Consider the following 20290-nt stretch of genomic DNA (forward strand, 5'->3'; position numbering starts at 1 on the left):
CCTTTTCCTTTCAAGAGAATTGAGTTAGGAGAGACTGAGGCACCAAGCAAGTGTTGTTACTGGTCTGAACTTTCTGTGGAGGAAGCATTATAATCAAGTGTACAGTGACTGATCTTCTTGATTGCATGTTACTCTTGTTTGGGGGAAACCTCCTGGAAAATTGTCCATACTGGCAACAGAGTCGTTTTAATTCTCAATCTGTGGTGCAACAAGTCCAAAAACACTGTGTATCTTTTAAAGAGCTAGAGGAGCTGTGGACCAGTACAAAGAAGGTTGTGTTTCCCCTCTAAAAAATCAGCAGTAATAATGGATTCATTTTTGCCTTTCTATCTGCCACTCCCTGCTGCATGTTTAGCTGGGGAATAGCCTGCACTCCTCAGCATATGGTCAGCTGTGAGGAGATAAAAGCCAGTTTTCTTTACAGAAAGACCCCACTTCCTTTTCCAAGTGCAATTCCCATTCCTTTGTTTCTGTTCACCTGCATATTCTCCTAGTGTTATTTGAAATCTTTTCACGATTGTGTTGAAAGCCCAAAATGCAATGATAAGGAAAAGATTGATCCATAATGGAACAGTCCAATGTTGACAAATTTCAAACATGTTTTATATAATATACCACATAAAGCACGTCATTATTAATCTGTCTTAGATACATATGTGCTCCATATTACCAGAGATACTAGCCATTTTCCAATCTTTTTTCACAGTCAGCCCTCACAACATGCTAGTGCTATAAATGCTTTTACCCCTACATAGCTGGTGGGAAAATGCCATACAAGGAGTGGCTTGTCCAAGCTCACACATGTAGACCACTCCTGAAAAAGTGCTTTATACAGTGGAATGGAGTAGTGAATAACTGAAAACGTTTACAGCTTAATATCACATATGACTTGTTCTGAAGAAGGCCAGAAGAGCACAAGTGCTCTATTTCTTCAACAGTGCTTTGCAGCATGCTGCATGCATACCTGTGAAACAAACAAAAAAAAAAGATTAAATTTGTTTCAGGCTGTGCAACTGCTATTCTGCAAAGCAGAATGAAAAATTTCAGCCACTCACTTCCATCTGATGTATCACATTTCTTTCACAACTGCTGCTATATTTTGCAGAAGTTTTTCAGGTTATATCATGAGGTGTTGTCTTCTCTTAAATTCAAATTTGTGAGTAGCTAATAGAGAGCAATCACCATCTGTTTTTAACAAGTTTAATTTGTCAATGATGATTTTGATGGGGATTTTTGTTGCTGTTTCTTGTTTTTCTTTTGAATTACTCTGTACAGTAAGTAAAGCCCTAGACATCTGCCACACCGGAAAAGGAATAGTCTTTTACATTGTGACAAAGTGTGGAGGATTATCCTTAATGTAAGAGGCATACATTTTGTACCTGATAAGGCCTGCTTCCTTAAGAAGAGGGGACAACAACTTCTAGCTGTAGATTTCTCAACTGGGGTATCTCTATCCTACCCACCAATACTTCTGCCACTTCTTTCCAGGGCACTCGCAAATCTCAGTCAAATCCAGCTGCTTAGACAGACTTTGCCTCTTGCCTCCCTTGACTTTATACCTGGGAAACTCCTGCTGCAAGGCTCCTTTGGGACAAGCAGGGTTGTAAAGATAGCCCAATCACTATTCTTTCAGCGGCTGCTGCAATGGGAAGTTCAGAAATTTCTAAGACAAGAACAAGTGCTTAAGTGGTGCAAGAGCCCTATTGACTTTCTGGATGCAATTGCTATACTATATGCTTAATTCTTTTTGTATAGCATTTTATTAGAAGCTCCATTATGGAAGCCATTAGCACCTTTCTACATAACAATATGATGACAGGATTTCTGCCTGTGCTTTCCAGAGGCATGTCCTTCGGGGAGTGCTACAACTAGCATAATGTTAGCAGATCTGTGTGTGAGGGTACATGTGTCTATCCATCTGTTTAATAAATGCTACACATCAGTTACTCCAGCTAAGGGAATTATTCTGCCCCATATGGCCATCACTATGACATATTTCAAGACAAAATACTACATATTTGAAGTGTCAAGTCCTTTAAAAAAGACACACTTTGTACTAGTTTTGGATATCCATGGGTACAAGCACAGATGCCGCTAGCATCTCTTAGGAAATAATTAAAGCATGAAAATACTTACTGAAGTCAGTACTTTCACCTTGCAACCAAGAAAAATCATCACCTTTATTCCTTAGGCCGGATATACCCTAGTGATCTTATGGGAAAGCTTCACATTAAATGGCTATTATGTTTGCTGAAGGCATTATTGGCATTAATCAGATGTATGCCATCAAAGCAAAGCATCCCAGGGCATGACACATAATGCCTAGCATGACAACATTGTAAGATCAATAAATACTTCAGTGACAATGTAGTTGTATGTGGGTCTTATGTATCTGAATGGATGACCTGAATATACTCCAAAACAGAGTTCACTGATGGGAAAAAAGGTCAGAACATTCTGTCTCTTGCATCTTTTCTTTGTTGCACCACTCCGTGTTTTCCTCTTTTATTTTGGAAATGAGTAAAATTTTTCTGGTATCAGGCCAGATCCTCATCTGGAGTCCATCCACACCATTCCAGAGAGTAGTAAAATAGTATTATGGAATATTACACCAAAAAAAAAATCTTGCCCTGCACACCAGTAATTTATCTGCTATATTTTTTGCATCAGTAGCCATAAGAAATCATTATTGGTTCCTCTTCTACTGCATATTTGTACTGTGGTTAAAGATGAGTTACTGCACAGTTTGGGTTAATGGAGGCATATTCCCCTGAGACAGAAGTACACACTAGCTTTAAGATGGGGATGGGTACTTTATTATGGTCTATGACTGATTTCAATGCTGCTTTATCATCTGCCAGCATGCACACACAAACTAATAAGCTATTCACTGCTTTTTGCCCCTGAGGGCACCTTTCAATAAGGCAAGTCATTGATTTTTACCATCAGACACACAGACCATAAGCCATTCCCTGTATCATTCTATCCCCAGTGGTGCGTTCTGCAGAGGAAACGGGTCATTTTAGTCACACAAATGCACATTCACACATGCACACACACACTAGCCAGCAATAATCTAGCTCAGATGCCCAGATATTTACTTTGCCTCCACTAGAAGAACTATTGATAGATATTAACATCTTCTGCAATCCTGTCAGCATAATTTTTATTAAAAATGCTTTGATGTAATGCTGGGGCCTTATAGAAAGGGCAGAATATACTTTTTTTCCCCATGACAGCATGCTTCTAGTACATAAATCAGCAACTGACCATCACTGCCACTCTTTCAAGCATTCCTAGCAGGGAGCCCAAAGGCTGAATTGCAGTAATGTATATAATCATAGCCAGTGCTTTTTAGGTTACTTGTATTTCTCCTAGGTCTGCAAGGGTGTCTCTTATGGCATTCTATCGTGCTGCTTAAAACTTTTTTTTTGTTTTATAGACCAAGAGTTCTTAAACTTTATGACCTAGCTTACCCTATTTAAAATATAAAAGGCACCATGTGGATCATTGTGGTTTTAATCACTGCCCCTGTCTTCTACTCTTGCTCTGATAACGTGCTTTAAATCTATCAATTTAGCTTCCTAAAGCTGACCAGACCAAAAGAGCACAGGTGCTTAGCTAGTATCATGTAGAATAATTCAAATTTCAGGGGGAGCATACTGATATCAAGCAGCTGAGGATCTGGCCGTCTTGTAGATATTTCCCACTTCATTTACGCCCCTCTTCCGCAGGCTGTCCTTGGGAAAATAGATAACATACCAGTTAGTGTCTCCTCCCCAGCTACAAAGACGTAAGGAAGAGAGACAGTGCAGCAGCTCATCTTTCCCTCTCATCCCTTCTTCAGCCATCTGGCTGAAGCAGCAAAGGAAAGGGTTAGTTCAGTACCTGGTACCCCATGATGCTCGAGACACTGAAAGCATCCTGGCCTGTCTAGAAAAGTGACCTGTAATGGCCTTAAACTATCTTAGCTTCATCTGAAATCCTAGTGACAATTCCCTCTGGGCCACTTGGGCACAGAACACATGCTATCCCAGAGGCTTCACTTCCAGTGAAGTAAATCAGTTTCTAACAGCTTTAGTGGTTCATGAAAAAAAGGCCTTAAAGCTATATGATGTGGATTATACATTTTTATCTGCTCTGTATATGATACTTCAGAGTATCTGTAGCATATCTAAACTTTAAATAATCAGAAGTATCACACTTTAAAATATTTTAGGCAGAAAGTTTTCCCAGTAGCAAATAAAGATTCCCTAAAAGAAAGTTTTCCATATGTCATGGTTTAACCCCAGATGGCAACTAAGCACCACGCAGCCACTCGCTCACTTCCCCCATGTTGGGATGGGGGAGAGAATCAGAAGGGTAAAAGTGAGAAAACTCGTGAGTTGAGATAAAGACAGTTTAATAGGTAAAGCAAAAGCTGCACACGCAAGCAAAGCAAAACAAGGAGGTCATTCACCACTTCCCATTGACAGGCAGGTGTTCAGCCATCTCCAGGAAAGCAGGGCTCCATCACATGTAACAGTTACTTGGGAAGACAAACACCATCACTCCGAGTGTCCCCCCCTTCCTCCTTCTTCCCCCAGCTTTATATGCTGAGCGTGACGTCATACGGTCTGGAACATCCCTCTGGTCAGTTGGGTTCGGCTGTCCCGGCTGTGTCCCCTCCCAACTCCTTGTGCCCCCCCAGCCTGCTCGCTGGTGGGGTGGGGTGAGGAGCAGAAAAGGCCTTGGCTCTGTGTGAGCACTGCTCAGCAGTAACTAAAACATCCCTCTGTGTTATCAACACTGCTTCCAGCACAAATCCAAAGCATAGCCCCATACCAGCTACTATGAAGAAAATTAACTCTATCCCAGCCAAAACCAGCACACCATAAGAAAAAGTCAATTATATTTCTGATGAAAACATTGAAACTAAATATTTCAATGAGGTACTTCAAAACTTCTGATTTGGAGCTTTCTGGAATTTTCTTAAAATATTTCTTAACAGACTTTCAGATTATACCTTTGCATTAAAAGGCCCACAACAGAAAGTAATTCTGAATGTCAACATTACTGCAGGAAGTACGATGATAACATCTATTTTTCAGCGATCTCTAAGCATTAATTAGCTTCATGAATTATGTTTCCATAGTATACACAGCCTTGTGTAAAATTCAAAATATACATTTAGCCTGTATTAAAATCTACAATATTCAGTTGGTCACTATACTGTCAACTCTTCCACGATAACACTATATGCATTGAAACAAAGCAAATTCATCCAGTTTGTGGATATACCATGAACTTTGATCCCTATCCTTCCACAGGGGAAGGGCTCTACATGTTAAAATGAAGGGTTCAAAATAAAAAGATTTTTACATAATGAAAATTGTTTTCTACAACAGAGGAAAAGGTGCTTTAAAGTGCATCAAGTACATACATCTTTCAAAATGTGTTTCGGAATCTAGGCAGAAAAATGCATCTGCAGTTAATTGGCATGTGCTGTTGATCATAAGCATCTAAGCAGCTAACTGCACGTCCTGGTGCCGTGATGTTATAAAATACAGTTCTGGTTATTGCAATGTAAGTTTACAACTTAATTTTTATACACAGGCCTGACTCTGAACGTCTCCTACAGTGTTGTATTACATGATCAAATGGTCATCTCTGACCTCAATAATTTATGTATTTTGTTGTTTTAGTAAGGAAAATTTCAAGTTCTGCTTATCCAAGGTTGGAGAAAAGGAATACCCGTTTGGAGAACTAGAAAATGGAGATATTCATGATAGTGGTGTTGAGAATGAAAAAAAAAAAAAAATCAGAACTGTACCAGCTCATAAAACATCAGTAGAAATCTGCTTCTCCAAACTTAATATCAAAGGATCACTATTTCTTCTGACAGTGTCTCTGAGCAAAGCAGCTAAGCCTCTGATTGCTAATTAAACCATTACAAAAAGCCCTTAAACGAAGTACCCCCGTGCCTGACTAACAACTCAAATCTCAAAGGCTTTCATAATTGAAAGTAAAAGAGATTAAATTAAGAAAATATTAGAGAGTTAATGAATGACAAAAAAATTTATTTGGTCTGTTTATAATGGAACAAAAATCAAGAGGTTGTCTCCCCTAGCCGTGGGAGGGCATACATTTAAGTACCTGTCAGAACACACTTTGTAAAGGAATAACTGCACGGCCTCAGACCCACTGTCCAGCCAGACAAGTACCCTGTATCCCGCAAGGACCAGTCTAACCTTATTTTCTTCTTATTTGGTCTGAATTTATAAAAGAGCTGTTTAGTTCTATCCCAGACTGTCCCTTAAGATCTGCCTCAAGGGCTCTAGGAAAAGAAGCATTTGAAATTCATACATTTGGTCCTTCAGTTAGGACACATGTTGCAGCTCCCCTTTCTGCCTCTCACATATGCAGCAGGGTGAAAAGGCCTCCCATGGCTCTGATTAAGGTGTTCCTCACTTCCACGCAGGCGTGCCACACACAGCTCCTGACTGACAGCAGCTCTACAGAGCTCAGTGCTGGGGGAAAGTGAAGACTCATACATCTCTTCTGAGGAAAACCTTTTATCAGCTGCTACAATGCAAGTGCTATTCTTTAGGAATATTTCTAGTTGAGGTGGTAAATGAGTGGTAAGCAAAATAAACATATCTTTTTGTACATGTCCTGCTGTTAGAAAAGCACAACGCAAAGACCACAGATGTCGGTCTCCTTTCTTCCACAGTCAAGTGGAAACATAGTGGTGGAAAAACAATTTACCCAAGTACATAAATATATTGTTATTCCCAAATAGAGGGTGATCCCTTCCTTCTGCAATATCACATAGTCTAACCATGATCTCCTCTTTTTACCTTGTCTTCCTTTACTGTCAATTTTGCCTCCTATAAGTAAGCATCATCAGTTAGATCTTGCTAATGGGAAACACTTGTGTGGATTTAGAAAGGCCTTTGCTGCTATGACAGCATACTTCACAATGAACCTTTGTCAGCACACTGCTATTATTTCCTAAGCTCTGTGGGTGTTTGTGTGTGTGTGTGTGTTTGGAGTTGTGGGGGATGTGGAAGCTTTGATGAAATGCTGTGGGTGAAACGCCTGGCTGAGCTGTCAAGCATGTGCCCAAGCAGGGAAATGGCGAGAGCTCCAGTCTCATTTCTTACTTCTCACAGACCAGGTAAAGTGAGGTTTTAAGATGGTGGATCCTGCCCTTGCTGGTAACAGACTGCAACATACTACTTCCTCCCATTCTGGAGCAAACCAAGTGAAAGAGAGAAGTGAGCCTCCTACTTGGATTTAAGCCTCCTGGGGTGCATTTTGTATACAATTCCTTGGTCAGGATGCTTTGCGAGCAAAAGGTAGCCCCCACTAGATAAGCTCTTTTGACTGAAATTGCAATCAGCTTCCAAGGTCTACAGAAAAGGCATTTGGATTGAGCTGGAGAAAGATTGCATTTTATTCTTTTTTCTTTCTTCCCTTCCCCTTCAAACAGCAACTGAGTACTCAGTGCAGTGGGTTTAACTTCAGTGAGGATAAAACTGCTGGAGAAAATGGTCTCACCTGAACCGTTTACCATCAGTGAGCTTTTGGATCTCAGAGAAGCCCTTTCCCTGCAGGTTGCTAAAGATGAAGGCAAACTCTTTAAGGATTACTCACTTATCAGGCTTCTGATGTCTGAGCCTGGAAAATGTGATCTATGACCAGTAGAAAAGTGGCAGAAGATTTTCATGGCAGTTCCAGAGCTGCCTTTGCTGTAGACTGTAATTGCCCTGTAATGAGTATCCTAATATCAACTCCTTTTGCACAGGGCTGTCTTTTCTCTTAAAGGGAAAAGAATTCAGCTCACAGGTAAAATGCTTTGAAATGGGAAGCAACTTTTTTTCTGAGATCTGCTTTGCATCTCAGAAAAGGAGTGTTTCAACATTATTTTAAATATCCCTCCTCCTCCTAACTCCATTAAGGACTAGATTGTATTCTGCCCTCAACTACTGACATGGAGTTTTCACAGGCATCAGGTCTCTCGTACTGTCATAGAGATATCTTAGTAGGAAATAATCATTTATTCCTATGGTGTGTTTGAGTTTTCTATTACTATTTTGGAAATTTTCATGTCACACAACTGCAGACTCAAAATCCCTATGAGAATTCGGTGGGGGTGCTTTGTAAGTAGACATTAAGCCTCACAGAAATTCAATGTCAAGCTGTCAGATGTAAGGTAGGATTGCTCCCCTGATTTCAGAGAAGAGATGATGATATACAGCTGATAAGGAGCTGGCCCCAGATCTGGAAAAGAGCTGGTTTGCCCTATCCACCTGCCGGTGCAGAACTGTTTCAGAAAGTATACATCTGAATGATGCGTCAAATTATTCTTCCATTTTTCATGTGACAAAACTTCATCTGTTTTCCTGGATGATTATTACACAGTTGAACAAGTCTCACCAGTCCTGGTGACACTGATGAGAGCATCACAATATTAGACCGAAATTTCCTCTTTATCAATTCCATCAAATTATTTCTAGTGATATCTCCCTCAGCTGCTCGAAGAATTCTTCACTTGTCTTGCTGAACATCACCCCCCAGAACCACAGCCTTTCTCTTGCAGTTTGGCCCAGCTAGGCAGACTTGGCTGGTTCAGAAGCACCCAGCACCTTTGCCTGTGTCCCCGAGGTGCTCGGACAGCATGCTGCACCTGCACACACCACGTGCAAGTCACGTCCCTGCCGTGTGGCATGGCTACGCCTGTTGCAGTTTCTCTATATATGGTGTTTGCTGTGTGTAAAATGTACCTGCAGGTAATCTCTGGAAGTAGCCCCATGTAAGAGGAATATATTAAACAATAGAAAATGATAAAGACAAATCAGTTTAAAGGCACTTCTAGCCTTTGCTTTAAACACATGACTTCACCCAAACACTGTAAGTGTGGGCTGTCTGCTCACAGAAATGGAGTTAAGAGAGGTCAAAAATGCTTGAAAATGAATGAAGCCAGGGTTTTCTGGGTAGGTGACAGAAGTGTGTGTGCCTGACTGAAAACTGAAAACAGCTGCTTTGAGCAAACCAACTTTTGTGTTTCAGATTTAACAACAGAATCAAAAAATATTTCAGCCTGTGAAATGGTACATTCAGAGAAGGATGCATGTCACATGCAGGCTGTGGGTTTTAGAGCAATGGTATATATTTCTGCTAGAAACTTTGTGTCGATGGAGTAGTATACCTCATAACAGTTTGGGTCCATGTGACATGAAGTGCAGTGCCTACTCTTACTGAAGGATCCTACATATAACGTATAAGAGAGAGGTCCATGCATCAGCAACAGGACTTTGTGATACATTGACTCTGAGGTAGCCAGTATGATCCAACTTATATATAGTTCTGTATAATTGTACTGAAACCCCCCCTACAGTCCATGAAGAAGAGCTTTTTTCTGCTCTGGCCAAGAATTTCCAACTACTTTCCAAGTGTAACATCAAGTAGGCAGCTCAGGAGCAAGAAGAGATCCAAAAGCCTTCCCTTAAGTGGGACACTGGAAAGAAACTTGAAGCATTTTTCAAGAAAAGGAAAAAGGCCACCTCCTAACAACTGATTGTTCTGATTTTTTTTTTTTTTTCCCCTGGCTTGTAATGTCTCCAGTGACTTTAATTTGACTTTTCAATGTGGTGCACTCACTGGGCTCTATTTTTTTTTTAAAAAATGGAACTGTTCATGAGACAGGTTTTTCCAAAGACTTGCAGCTCTACTTAGTAATCAGTTACCCTCAGATGAATAATTTTAATTATGAGCATCTGGCTAAATCACAGGCTTATGGAAAAGATATATTAGGTCATCTTGTGCAACTCACTGGCAATGCAAGATTGTTCACTACAGGACATCTTCTAGCGCTTTCTCCTAGCCATCCTAAATTAATAAATCATAGTGGATTCCTTCACTTCTCTTAAGGGATTGCCTTATAGGCTAGTAAATCTTGCTGCTGGGATTTTTTTCTAATATCCATGAACCCAAACAATATCTTATGTAATTTGAAAATATTGAACATTGTTTTCCTGTTACAATTCTGATGCTATAGAGGTGCAGTGGTTCTTACTAGGACAGTAATTTTTATTGCAATATCACAATATTAAGGTATTATTTCTAACCCACCTGTGCTAACTCTTGGTTGTTAGAACAAATTAATGCAGATTTTTAAAACCATTTAGTAATCCTAGGGCCATCCATGCTGTGGTTCTCTCAGTGCCCTCCCTCAGGCTTGATTCTTTTTTTGTTTTTTTTCTTTTTTAAAGTCCAGTATTACAGTTTCCATTTTAGAAGGCTCAAAAACTTAATCCTACTGGAAATTTTGACTGATGTTAGTGAGAAAGGACTTAACCCACATAGTGGGCACTTTCGGAAATAGTCCCTATCACTTTCCTGACTGCAGTGCAGGAGTACTTTTCTCCATGGTACATGGTGCCACTGTTCTGCAACAGAATAACTCCTCTGGGCAGGGTATTCCTTGTCATTTAGTTCAAGGAATTCTCTGTCTGGTATCATAGCCACTGTACTGGAGTCCTTTTTATCTTAGCCTCTGAGTGATTGTTTTTAATTCTCACAAAGGAAAAGCCTTTTTTTTTCCTCATGCACTTGTAATTTCATATTTCTATTGTCTGTCGACAGAAAGAAAGGGAGAGTTCAAAATAGTTTACCAGTTTGCTAAAAATACTGAGAATTTTGATCGAAACCAAAGGTTCAACAAGTTGTTTGAGAATGATGCAACCCATTTCAAAGTAACTTTTTTAAGTTAGTGACTCTAGCTGCGATTGATTCCAAGTGTTGATTTCATTAGCATTAAATTTTCAGTGTAACTGTACTGGCAGGAAGAAAAAAAAAATCCAGCTAAAATGAAGTACCCATTTATAAGGGACTTGGGCTCTTGGGAAGGTGAAGCCTGACCCGAAAGGAAGGTATGCTCTTTTTCCTATCCTAATGCCTCAGCCTACTTTTTACATCTTTACTGGATTGGTTTTACTTTCCCTGATGCTTTCTCTTTTTTTTCCATTCCTACTTTATTTCCCTTTTTTCTTTTTTTTTTCATCTTTGCATAAAAATAGGTGCACACATTTTAGCTGATGTCCTGAACTGCAAAGCCCAAATGACTTCAGAATGACACAAAAAGTTAAACAGTTACTAATCAAGAAAAGAGAATAAATGGTAGGTGCATGTAAATCTGTGTAGCTTAATGAAACGAAACAAGGTTGTTGTACTTTCTATTTTTAAGAATCTTTATTCTAATTTGAGGCTAGTGTACTGGTTTTGGCTGGGTTAGAGTTAATTTTCTTCATAGCAGTTGGTATGGGGCTATGCCTTGGATTTGTGCTGGAAACAGTGTTGATAACACAGAGGGATGTTTTAGTTACTGCTGAGCAGTGCTCACACAGAGCCAAGGCCTTTTCTGCTCCTCACCCCACCCCACCAGCGAGCAGGCTGGGGGGGCACAAGGATTTGGGAGGGGACACAGCCGGGACAGCCGAACCCAACTGACCAGAGGGATGTTCCAGACCGTATGACGTCACGCTCAGCATATAAAGCTGGTGGGAAGAAGGAGGAAGGAAGGGGAAGTTTGGAGTGATGGCGTTTGTCTCCCCAAGTAACCGTTCACACGTGATGGAGCCCTGCTTTCCTGGAGATGGCTGAACACCTGCCTGTCAATGGGAAGTGGTGAACGACCTCCTTGTTTTGCTTTGCTTGCGTGTGCAGCTTTTGCTTTACCTATTAAACTGTCTTTATCTCAACTCACGAGTTTTCTCACTTTTACCCTTCTGATTCTCTCCCCCATCCCAACATGGGGGAAGTGAGCGAGTGGCTGCGTGGTGCTTAGTTGCCACCTGGGGTTAAACCATGACAGGCTAGGTAGCAATATTTGCCCTGAATTTATCCTTGAATTAAATGCTATGGATTTATACTAAGGGCAGGTTTCAGCCTGTATGTTTTTAGAGTAGATTGGTTTGTTACTTTGATCATGAGGAATGCTATATATTTCCTTCTTTTCCCCTTTATTTTACCTGCTTTAAATTGTAGTGGAACAATTCACTTGCCATCACAAGGAGCGTTTGACAGAGCAAAATAAAGTTGTGCCAAATTGCTGACAATACAGCACTGTGCCAGATCATACACTGTTTCTACCAGTGGCCACATCTGGTACTTTCCCTTGGTGGTTCTGCTGGTAGACTCGACAGCTCTGGTTCATTTTCTATTATTATCTTTAGGGCAAGGTACATCCTTTCCTGCTCCCTCTTGAAAGCTTCATGCCTCAAAATAATTGCAAAAAGGGTTTAAATTAGAGGTTCCTAAATAGGAGTTGATTTTCCAATAGCTTGAACTTTGATTGATTTTATCTTTAAGCTTATTAGATAGCCAGATCAAGGACTGTTCAGTCCTCATTTTTGACTTAATAGCTATATCACAGCTAGAGTCAGGTCCCAGCTGGAAAAAATCTGGCTAGCACCATTGAACACTGTACCAGAGCTTGACAGTTTTCTGTATGATACAAATGTATGGGTACAAAATCAGTCTTTCCAATCAACAACAAGTGCCTGTGTTCTTTCTTCTGAAACTCAGTAACTGAACTTCGGCAGGACTCTCATTGGTGAGAGTTTAGGAAATATATCCAATGCATTCAGAAAATATGAATTGGTTTGGGGTTTTTTTAATTGGAGGAATTGACCTTGTAAAATGTAGCCAGGATAGGGTCATTGGTAGGCTGACAAACAAGCATTTGACTTTGTCTTTAAATTTCTTCTCTTTTCTTTTTCTTCCTCTTTGGAGCTTGATGATTACCTCTGTAGTTTGGCTTAGAGAACATCTATGCTTCTTAACCTGCCCATTTCCTGAAAAGATTTATGCATTCATACTGAATGAATTTCATACTGAATTCAGCCCTGAAATTAAAGAGTCAATGCATCCTCACAAAATTAAGGAAGTCATTGCAGAGAAAGACCAAATAGATTTTTAAAAATGCAAGTAATTTTTTTATATGTTAATATGGGTAAGAGGCACTATTATTCAAAAGGAGCAGATTTCTCATAACTTAAAAGGATATGAATATTGTGTAGGTCTGAACCTCACATTAGTCTTTCATAGCTGAATAACTGTGTATAAATTGTAGTTAATTTCTTTCTGCAGTATCTGTAAGCATGGTGTCTGGTATCATAGGGTTTCCTGGGAATACAATCATGTATGTGTCTGCCATTTGCAGACATTGGTATAAATGTATTGATATAAATTACTAGAAAAGGTGCAAGACAATGGGGAATGACATGCTACATGTCACAAACTGTTCCAATCTTCTTGTGCTATTTAAGCAATTTCAGTCTGGTTGTGTCCCTTGTGACTTGGGGCCACATCTTCCTCCTGGATTAACTCTGCTGACTTTTTAAAAAAAAAAAAAGCTTCTCTAAAAAAGGACGATGATGGTAAGTGAATGCAGAATTTGATGTATGGTGTTTGAAGTGTTTCAGTAAAATATTAATAGGTTAATAATTTGCATTGACTAATAGCCAGATTACCTTGAAGAAGGTCTTCTGAATTATGTCTGTCCTGAATTAATTAAAATAATACACAAAAGTGTGAATACAATAAATGCCAATAATATTAAGTAACCTCCTTGTGCTCCTCTCAAGTGGAAGAAGTACAAAAACAATCTTAGCGGCATAGCTTCTTGTAAATTTCTTACAGAATATGGACCAGAGAAGACTAACCCCAAATACTGCAAAAGCTCATTTACAGTCTGTGACAGCACTGGACAGCCTTATTCTAGAAATCATGAGAAAGTGTTAATTTAACATAAATCTAAGCTTTCAAAATAATTTAAGTATAATCAGGAGTCCATAATGCAGAATTCATTGAGGATCATTTATCATATTAAAGGGAGACTAGGCAGAGATCAGAAACACTAGTTGTCCCAGTGCCCTCTCTTTCACCCCTAGCATCAAGCTCTATTGCACATTAAGCTTCTTACAAGTCTTCTGTATTTTTCAGCTGTTGGTCCTGTTACAAATATATCTTTGCTTTGTAACGTCACAACCAACTCCTCTCTACAGAGAAAGCCTGTCAGGCCTTCTCGGCATTCATTGTGTGCACTGTGCTTAGAGACGCAGGGAAGAGCAAGAAAAAGATCTAGTTAATGGTTCTGTGTGAAAAACTGACTGCAAGCACATTAGTTGTAATTACTAGTACTTTCATTGTTTTTATATGCAAAGAGATTAAGGAAATCCCCTGTAAATTTGAGTATCTCGGACACCTTGCTCACTGGTTAAAGAATATTTTTACTGTATAGTTAGTGTATGAAATGCTTGCTAGTGTGAAAGTTTTATGAATAAAATGAAAAAAGTTAGATCCCCCAAGATGGAATAGACCCTTTAAATAGCTCAGTGATTCCTGCCACTGAAAAACATCTGCAGCATCCCTCAGATAGTTCATAAGGTAACAGGGGGAACTGGAGCAGTGGTGACGAGCAATCCAGATTCAAGTTTCTCTGTGCCCAGCCATGGAAAGCTAAACAATATGAATCTTCAGACACCTGTTCTTATAAGAATGTTAAATGTAGATATTTGTGAAGAATTTACTATTAAATAAAGTGCCAGCAGATGGCATTGAAGAATATATGTCATCATTCCTGTTTCTTGTAGAAGTAATAAGGCTTCATGTCACCAGGTACGGAAGATTGCTTCCTCCATGCATCTCCTGAACACTGCATGTAGTCCACTAAAACAGGCCAATTTACAGCAGCTGGGGACCTGGTCTTAGATGTAAGAAAAGTTAAAAGGCTCTAAACTCTCTTTCTCTGCTAAAGTTTTCCTTTATCCTCTGGACACAGCGGTCAGATGGAAAAGTCCTGACTGGGTTGCCATCAATAACTGAGAACCATCGCAGTGGCACAGGTCTCCTCTTATTTCTTGGTGTCTGCTGTAGTTGTGTGCTGTTGGTCCTGCTGCCAGTGAATTAGTTAATAGCTCTTAACTCCCTTTTAATGATGATTACTCTAGATTATGTTTTTTCCATTTCTACTTCATGTTTGCAAGGGTGAACATGAAGGAAGAAAAGCAAGGGAAAATAGGCATATATAAGAAAGACAAAAGGTAGGCAGTGAGAAAAAGAAATGGAGAAACAAAAGGCTGAAAGATAAATAGCAGAGCAGAAGATACTAAGATCATGAGGATTTAGTCAGAGATCTCACTTTGATTACGAAAAGTGGCTGAGTTTGAATTTGGATTGGTTTTAGTTAGTAAACCTTAGCTAAGCCTGATCTATGTTGATTCCCTTTTGCAACCAGTTCTGGTCCAGGGATGATGGGTGGAAGAGACTACACAAGAAAATGAAAAATGCAGAAAATAATATGGTAACTTATTTAGATGGTTGGAGAGTTGGGAAACATAGATGCTTCAAGAAAATGACAATCAAGTTATCTTCTTTTCATTTGTCTTTCTAGACTTACTTCTTTCCCAATCCCTAAATGTACCTTTTTTCTGCCTTGATTCTTTCAGTTTCCATTTTTCCACTTTTTTTTTCATTGTTTGCATATCTCTCTCTTTTTCTTTGATGGTAAATAGATAGGATCTGCATTTTCTGTTAGGTATGTTTCTCCAGATTAAAAGGTTTGTACAGTATTGTACAGTATTGAACACAGTACTGTTTGTACAGTATTGAAATCAAGAGCTTCAAATATTCATCTCTCAGTAAGTGGAGAAGGTCTTAACAAAACACTGCAGATGAATCAAAGGCTACTGGTTGTGTTTACTAGCTGTAATAAAATGAAAACATCTGCTGGTTACTCTCCGTGTTTAAAGGTGATGGGTGATTTCTTCCTCCCTGTCTCTTGAATCTGAATGGTTTTCAAATGCCAAATCAAACACCCATCCAGTGAATATGCAAAGATGTGTATGTAGCAGAAGCCACTTGCAGATTGCTTTACTTCAAGTGCTTTGAGAGGCGGGATTGCCCAATGGGGAAACAGGCTACAGACTAATTAAGAAATGGCATGTTTCTTCTTCCTTGACTTAAAATTCTCCATAGAATTTTTTCATTATTAAGCACTTCATAGGATCCCAAATCTGCTGAACTTCGAAAACTTACAAAGGGCTTTCTTCTGGAAGTTTTAATTAGAATATTTCCCATTCCAGCTAATGACAAAAGGAGTATATGACCTCTGATTGGTCTTCATAATCATCTACCTAACTCAAAGATATACAATTATAGTTGTGGGGTTTATTTTAAATCTGTACAAGGAGGTTCTACTTTTTTTTTTCTTGTTTCATTTAGGGTATTTTATAATAAAGTGAAGGAAATCCCTTTAGTTATACAGCACAACATCATTCAGCAAGCAGAGGTGTGAACTGTTGGATTTATTGTGGGGTTTCATACTCACAGAAAACCAAGCTGGCATCTTTAATGCAGACACAGATGTCAGACATCTTGTGAAGAGAACCAACATGCTGTAGTATGATTTACTTGGCAACACAGTGCAGCAAAAAAAGGGAAAATTGTTTGGCTGTAGGATAGACAGTTGATTTGAATGTACCTCCTAGCCAAACAGTCACACTGAACCGATTATGTTATCATGAGTTCATCTTTCTCCCAGGGAGCACGATGTCCCCCATACCATTTCACACTGAATCCTGGTTTTCAGCATTGTCACCCAGTGACCTTTCTGTCCAATCTTGTAGTGCCAACAGGGGTGAAATTTTAAAACATATTTTCAGTGATTAAGAAAAAGGTTAATCAGAACACACACAATATGTTTTTTGACCACATATGGAGGGGTGGGGAGAATTAAAGAAAAAAGGACCATGAAAGCTTAAATAACATTAGCTACATTTTTACATATGGAAATATTAAGGAATATGTATGAGTTTACTCACTTCTAAGTCCCTCAATAAGGAGAGGAACAGAGCATAATCACCTATCATGATCATCTTCTTTTATTCATTTTAATAAAATATTCTTTATACAGCCACTTGGGTCTGCAGCTTCATTCCTCATCCTTCTGACCCAACCCCCACTTCTGCACATGGACAGCATTTCTGTCAAATCTCAGAGCTTCTGTTTCAGTTTCATGTTTGACTGGTCTTGTGTTCCTCTGGTGCTACATTCACATCTCAGGGCATTTGCCAGACAGTTTGTAGCATTTCTCCCTTCAAGGGTTCATGTGCTAGATGCAGATTGGTACCCTGACACCAGACAAGTGGGACGGAGACCACTGGAGGGATGGGCCACAGCACCGAACTGCAGCTGAAGGCAGGACTCTGCACTTGTGCCAAAGGCTTCCTCTCGAGTCCGCAACAAGTATGACCTGTCACCCCTGACTCTAGAGTGGTCAAATGACTTCACATGTTGAAACCTCAGAAACTGAGACCTGAGAAGAGCCATGCTGAGCCAGGATATGAGACAGGACTAGACAGGATTTTCAGTTGTCACCCATGACACCATTAGCACCTGCAGAAGTTCTTAAGAATGAAACAAGTATTGTTCACATACCCTACCAACCTTCAGAAATTTGCAGTTCAGTCTTTCCAAGATTAAATGCATTGCTTTCCTGTTCAATAGCTCTTTATGGATTTTTCTTCTATGAGTTTATCATTTGTTGAACAAATGTATATTTTAGCACCTATAGTGCCCAGTTTTTAGGTCTTCCACAACTTTGTTGCATGACAAAGTAGTATATTTTCTTTCTTGTAAACCTTCTACCTGCTAGTTTCATTTGATGCACTGTAGTCCTTGTGTTGGAAAAAACAATGAATATTCATTCTCTATTTACTGTCTCCATTCCACTCAAATTTTAAATATATCTATTATACACCCACTCAGCTGTCTCTTCCAGGTTGAAGAGCTGTAGTCATTACTTGTATGAAAACCATTCCATTCCTTAAATGATCTTTCTTTTTCCCTTCTACTATGTGTCTGGTTTTAAGATGAGGACATGAGAATTCGAAAAGTTAGAAAGAGTGACTTGGTGACTTCTTTTACATCCACAATCGTATTACATGCAAACTATAACAACCATAATACAAAATCAGGCATGAAGGTTGCAGTAGGCATGAGTAATCTAGTGTTATGACTTCTGGAATAAACCCACAGACCATTACATCTTGGGCTTGTTAAATTTTTTTTTATGCTTTGTTGTGTTATTTATGTAATTTTATGCTGTTTAAACAGCCTTTTTCTACACCCTAACAGCTCATATATCATTTTAATTGCTCTAGTGCCTACTTTTTTATTTTCATGTATATTTTGTGCTCCATTTTACCCTACAGGCAGAGGTCCAGAGTGCCTCGGGCCCCAACAGCTTTGTCTCCTTTCTTCCTATCTGAAGTAGTAAAAATTCCATCAGCCCATAAAGGCCCCACCATCCCCAGAGCATCTCACTGTTTTTCCCACCCTTACTGTCTTCTCTACAAAGAAACATGTACAATTCAATTGGCTGGAATTAGACAGTTGCAACTGATGGATCTCCTGTTAGGAAATACTGTAAGATAATTCTCATCTCGCAGAAGATGGACTAGAAGCAACCTTTCTTCCACATATTCTAAAAAGAGTTAAAAATACAAAGCAAAGGTTTTTTTCAAAGTATCTAGAGAATTGGGGAGCAGAAATCCCACTAAGACATCAAAGAGGTTTGTCCTTAACTCCCTTGGATGCTTCTGAAACTCCCATCCTCAAAGCTTGTCCTAGCTGCCTGCCCTCTGAAGCAGGATTATAAGTACACTCCAGCAGTGGGAGTGTGTTGTTCTGTTTAGCGATCTTGCAGGAGAGAACTGCATTTGAACTGCATGTGAACAGACTCCCTTAAATCACTGCCTGCATCAAAAGATTGGCTCAAGCCCCCTCTTCCTCCTCCCTGCTCCTTCTCAAACTGGCCACAGCACAAGGGAAAACCAATGCTGGATACTTTGAGGAAGGGCAGAGCTAAGGAAGGTTTTAATCAGCTGCTTCACATGCATAAAAGCAGCTGGAATTTTTTTACGTTATGTAATTCCCCACAAAAGGATCAAACCTGGTAAGACGTAGTCTACAATCTAAGAGGTTTTTTTCCAGATGGGAAATGGAGACACAGTGTGATTTAAGTGGTTCACCCAAGGAGAGAAAAGAGGAACAATGGCTAGAGCATTAGCTTGAGCCTTGCCAGTTTAATTCAGCGCCTTGTCAGATGTTTCTGAAAGTCCCTGTGTGGGGACTTTCAGAAAATTGTATTTTTCACAGTAGTATGAGGTAATACCATAAAAAGTTTCGAAGTGCTCTAGACTCTTGTTCTGGGCACGCAGCTAAGAGGAGAACAAGAGAAGTCAGACCAGGAAATTCCTGACTCGTGGATGATTACCTTCGCTACTTAGTTATCCCTCTTCCCTTCCATCACTGTAATTACTGTTTGTGACCTATCATGTATGATGTAATTACTGTTTTATTGACACAGAGGCTTAGGCTCAGGCACTTTCTGAGGGTGAACTTGAATGTTTGAAAAGGCTTTTCTGTTATCTTCCCCTTTTTGATAGGAAAATGAGAGTGTTGGGAATGGAAACACTGAGCTCCCATGCAGTGGGACTTATGTTGTCTCAAAAAGGCTGTCTTTATGAGGTGATAAAAAGACTTCAATAAGGAAAACCATACAAAGGATCTAATAGTTCTTGGCTGTTTGGAGGAAAATAAAGGGGTGGAGGCAAAGGAAAAATAATAATAATGCAACCTTCCATTTTCTAACGTGGACAGTTGGCAACACTGTGTTTTTCCAATTAAGATGATAGCATCTGGACTACTGTAATCCTTAAGGCTGTAAACTGTGTCATGTTGCCCTCTCCAGAGTGGATTCATCAGTCAGCTGGCGATAATTTATCTGATTAAAAAGAAAGGCACTGCCTATAATTTTACTGTAGGGTGGCTATTTTTTTTTTTTTTTCCATCTCACATGCACTGTGGGAATTAATTTGTCTAAAGCACTGGACTGGAAGAAAAAAACCTGCAACAAAATTAAGGAAACCTCTTCCTTTATCCTCCCTTCCCTGTTCAAAAATACCTAATATAAAAGAGTTAAACTGAGGGTTTAGCAATTTTAAGCAGAATTACGTCACCTGTTAGATTAGATTATTTATTATACGCTGGAGTTTATTCCTACAGTGCTGCCCAGGCTAGCTGCAGAGTGGAGAGAGAAGCACTCAGCTTTGGAAGGGAAGAGCAGTATGGCAGATGGGGCTGTGTGACAGCTGCCATCAAGACAGGTAGGGCAGGGCATAGCAGAGGGGAAAGAGAAGCAGCAGCACTGAGGGGCTGGGAAATCCTCAGCAGCAGCGAG

This window comes from Aquila chrysaetos, chromosome 11 (assembly GCF_900496995.4).
Source record: "Aquila chrysaetos chrysaetos chromosome 11, bAquChr1.4, whole genome shotgun sequence".
Lineage (NCBI taxonomy): Eukaryota > Metazoa > Chordata > Aves > Accipitriformes > Accipitridae > Aquila > Aquila chrysaetos.